Genomic DNA, 4,627 nt, shown 5'->3' on the forward strand with positions numbered 1-4,627 from the left:
ACACGAAGTTACTGATAATTATTTTGAATATTAACATAAACATTAAGTTAAAGATAATTTTTTTGAATATTAACGGGAACAAATTTGGAATATTAACGGGAACACAAAGTTATTGATCAAAATAATGAATATTAACGGGAACACGGAGTTACTGGTCAAAATAATGAATGTTAACGGGAACATGAAGTTACTGATCAAAATATTGAATATTAACGTGAACAAATTTGAAATATTAACTGGAATACGAAATTACTGCTCAAAATAATGAATATTAGCAAAATATGAAATTACTGATAAAAATATTGAATATTAACGAAAACAAGAAGTTACTGAATAAAATGTTGAATATTAACGAGAACATGAATTACTGATCAAAATATTGAATATTAACGGGAACATAAAGTTATTGATCGAAATAATGAATGTTAACGGAAAAGTGATGTTTATTGATCATAATATTAAATATTAACGGGAATAGAAGTTAGAGATCAAAATATTGGATATTAACGGTAATTTAAAATTATTGATCAAAATATCAAATGATAATGAGAATATGAAATTATTGATTGATGAATCAAAATATCCTTTTTCTATTAAAGAAAATACAATATTAAACAAAATAAACGTGACAAAACAGGTATTCGTGCTTTCGCACGGGTATGACAATAGTTTACTCTCAAAAAGTATTCATTATTCTTGAAGAGAATTTGTATACTCTCTTGATTACCAAATTAAATTTATTAGAATTATATGTGAACATTTCTAATAAGAGATATAATACTATCACATCTGCATCGTTTATTATTACACTTCACTATCCGTGGTGGTGGGCACCGCACAAAATAACTTGTACAATCAGAATCTTTTTCACATTTATCAGCTCCTATATCAAAAAATGAGAGAAAATATTAGATAATAGTTGGTAAACGTTGTGCACAAAGTAACAAAAAAATTGTAGTATTATTGAAAGTATTACTTCCCAAGTTATTACTTCCATGGTTGAATTGCACCAGAAATATAGAAATAAAAATCATTATAATATAAACAAACTTCATAACTTGAGCCATATTTTTTTCTTTGTAATACAGAAATGGTTCTTATCAATTTATATCTTTTAAAGTTCCAACTCTCTTTACATAAATTAAAATAATATTGTACATTATGTTTATAAACTTTTAAAAAGTCGTTCTTAAAATTAGAATAATTATTAAAAAAAAATTCAAATACATTTGTCCCTCTAGCATATTTAATAATCATTTTAGATTAAGAAAATAACCGATTTTTCTAAATAGTGCAAACCTTTCATGATATATCAATTTATATCTTTTTAAGTTCCAAATCTCTTTACATAAATTAAAATAATATTGTACATTATGTTTATAAACTTTTAAGAAGTCGTTGTTAAAATTAGAATAATTATTAAAAAAAAAATTCAAATACATTTGTCCCTCTAGCATATTTAATAATCATTTTAGATTAAGAAAATAACCAATTTTTCTAAATAGTGCAAACCTTTCATGATATATCAATTTATATCTTTTTAAGTTCCAACTCTCTTTACATAAATTAAAATAATATTGTACATTATGTTTATAAACTTTTAAGAAGCCGTTCTTAAAATTAGAATAACTATTAAAAAAAAATTCAAATACATTTGGCCCTCTAGCATATTTAATAATCATTTTAAATTAAGAAAATAACCGATTTTTCTAAATAGTGCAAACCTTTCATGATATGAAAGAAATTTAAATAATGTTGTAAGAAGACAAGTTTCTAAATTAATTCCTCTAGCATATTTAATTATCATTTTAGATTAAGAAAATGGGTTTTTCTAACCTATACAACCTTGCATAAGATAAGAGACAATTAATACACCATTTTTTAAATATAAATTACCATATTTATTATTATTTATGTTGATCCATTAATTGGATAGGAGAGAGAAAATATAAAAGATTACTTTTTAAAAGAAAAATAATTAATATGATAATTCATATAGAAAGAAATAATGTATTAATTTCCCTTATCCTATACAATGTTGCATAGGTTAGAAAAACCCAAAGAAAATAACCGATTTTTCTAAATAGTGCAAACCTTTCGTGATATAAAAGAAATTTAAATAATGTTGTAAATATAATTCTAAATTATAAATTGAATTGAATTGAATTATAAATTCTAAATTGAATTGAATTGAATTATAATTCTAAATTGAATAGAATTGAATTATAATTCTATAATAAATTATTTGATGAATAAGATTTTTTGAAAGATTAAGTTGTAAATATAAATTGATTTTAAACTAATTTTAAATCAAATGAAAACCATTTTAACAGCTAACTAAATTTTTATTGAAGTCATTATTGTAAATTAAACAGAATCATAAATATAATTTGTTTCAGTGAATCATGAACCTTCCTAATATATTTTTGAAGATTATTAATTATTCTTGAAGAGAATTTGTATACTCTCTTGAATACCAAATTAAATTTAGAATCATATGTGAACATTATTAATAAGAGACACCAATCTAACACATCTGCATCGTTTAGTATTACACTTCACTACCCGTGGTGGTGGGCACCGCACAAAAAAACTTGTACAATCAGCATCTTTTACACATTTACCAGTTTCTATATGGAAAAATGAGAGAAAATATTAGATAATAGTTGATAAACCTTGTGCACAAAGTAACAAAGAAATTGTAAGTATTAATAAATGTATTACGTCCAAATCTATTACTTCCATGGTTGAATTGCACCAAAAATATAGAAATAAAGAGAATTATAATATAAACAAATTTCATAACTTCAGCCATATTTGTTTTCTCTGTAATATAGATATGGTTATATCAATTTATATCTTTTAAAGTTCCAACTCTCTTTATATAAATTAAAATAATATTGTACATTATATTTATAAATTTTAAAAAAAATCGTTTTTAAAATTAGAATAATTATTTAAAAAAATTCAAATACATTTGTCCCTCTAGCACATTTAATAGTCATTTTAGATTAAGAAAATAAGGAATTTTATTAAATAGTGCAAACCTTTCTTGATATCAAAGAGTAAAACACAATTTTTTTTAGTAAACAAGATATATTAAACTAGAGAATTAAGGATTCTCCAACTTATTTACAAAAGAGAGACGCAAATCCGACAAAGAAATTTTACATACCAATTAATATTACGACAAGAACCGCAACGGTTCTTAAAATAATTGAAATAAATAATCTCTCTACAAAAAGACCATCTCTACACTAACAATTTGATGTTTCAAACCAAATCACCTGAATACAAATTAATGTTGTAAGAAAACATGTTTATAAATTCATTATTAATGGAGTGTTTTGTAGGATAAAATTTAACTTTCAAATGTTGCATACTTCATTAACTTTGATTTCTTTATATGTGACTTTTAAGTTATTAATAATACGAATTCGGACATTATATTGATAAAAAATTCCTCAAGACATCATGAAAAGTTTTGGATTGGTAATGATGTATAATTTGATTGATGGAAATGCATGTTTAAATATTTTATTTACGTATTTATTTACATCAAAAACTGTAGGAAATTTGTATTATTTTAAGGCTTAAGTTCTAAATTGAATTATAGTTTTAAAAAGTTCTAAATTACTTCATGAATAATATTTCTTGAAAGATTAAGTTTAAAAAGCTTAACAATTCTTTTTATTTTGTTTCTGCGTAACATTTTTATTAGTTTTTGGAAGAAGATTTCGACGAAGTCTCACAAGAGTTTGTAAGTATTTGCTTTAGAGATTTGAGCAGCGTAGTTGATACGAGCTCAAGAGTATGAAGTGTCTTGCTTTTCCCTCGGCCGGGAGCCCCATTTATAGTGAAGTTCATGGTCTAATTACCATTAATCAGCTTCGTAACGCTTGTAACCGTCCATAAGTGCTTGAAACGTCTTCGTTAACCAAGTATAATCCGACTTCTTGAGGTTTCAGCAGCATCTCGGTTGCTACTATTACTCCTTAGCACTACTCGATACACCCGACTTAGGGACCCGACCTTGAGAATTATGGAATATGTACAAGCCCCACGATCTCGAGACCCATAGGGTTGAAGAGTTCAGACAAAGAATCCCAGAATTTTCTTATTTCCTTCTCAGTTGAGATCTTTACAAATTAATGGTGTGTGATGGGAGTTTGATCCATGCGAATTAAGTTGGGAATTCTGAGTAGGTTTGTGATCTTGGGTCGTTTGTAGAACTCGATTGATCCCAGATTTTGAATAAGTCAGAGAGCCCCGATGGGATCCTGAATTTATTTGTCAACACTTTTCATGTTAAGTTAATATCCGGCCTGGTATTTTTATGATCGTCGTAGATCATGTAAGGCTTTAGATGCTCCTAAATTTTTAGGAAACTTCTCAATATCTCAGGTCTCTCGCCCGAAGAGCCACTTCACTCGCCCGGCGAGACAAGGCAGTAGCCAACACTCCCTCTTGCCCACGCCACTTGCCCAGCGCGTTCCAAAAATACAAACGGCTCGCCTGACAAAGCTATGCGATCAGGAATTTCCTGATGCGATTTCCTGGATAATGCATTCCAAATTCCTACGATTCCTACACATTACAGACCCTAAGTTGTCATCTAAACTGAAGT

General features: G+C 26.9%; 1 long non-coding RNA gene across 1 annotated transcript; it reads right to left on the reverse strand.

The window, feature by feature from the left end:
* Nucleotides 1-535: 535 nt before the first annotated feature.
* Nucleotides 536-1,418, reverse strand: LOC131656642 (uncharacterized). The gene is made up of 2 exons (XR_009300215.1): nt 977-1,418; nt 536-883 (listed from the first exon to the last, which is right to left on the reverse strand). It is a non-coding gene; the product is annotated as an uncharacterized LOC131656642 (long non-coding RNA).
* Between the last annotated feature and the right edge of the window lie 3,209 nt (nt 1,419-4,627).

The sequence above is a fragment of the Vicia villosa genome, linkage group LG3 (assembly GCF_029867415.1).
Source record: "Vicia villosa cultivar HV-30 ecotype Madison, WI linkage group LG3, Vvil1.0, whole genome shotgun sequence".
NCBI classification, from domain to species: Eukaryota; Viridiplantae; Streptophyta; class Magnoliopsida; order Fabales; family Fabaceae; genus Vicia; species Vicia villosa.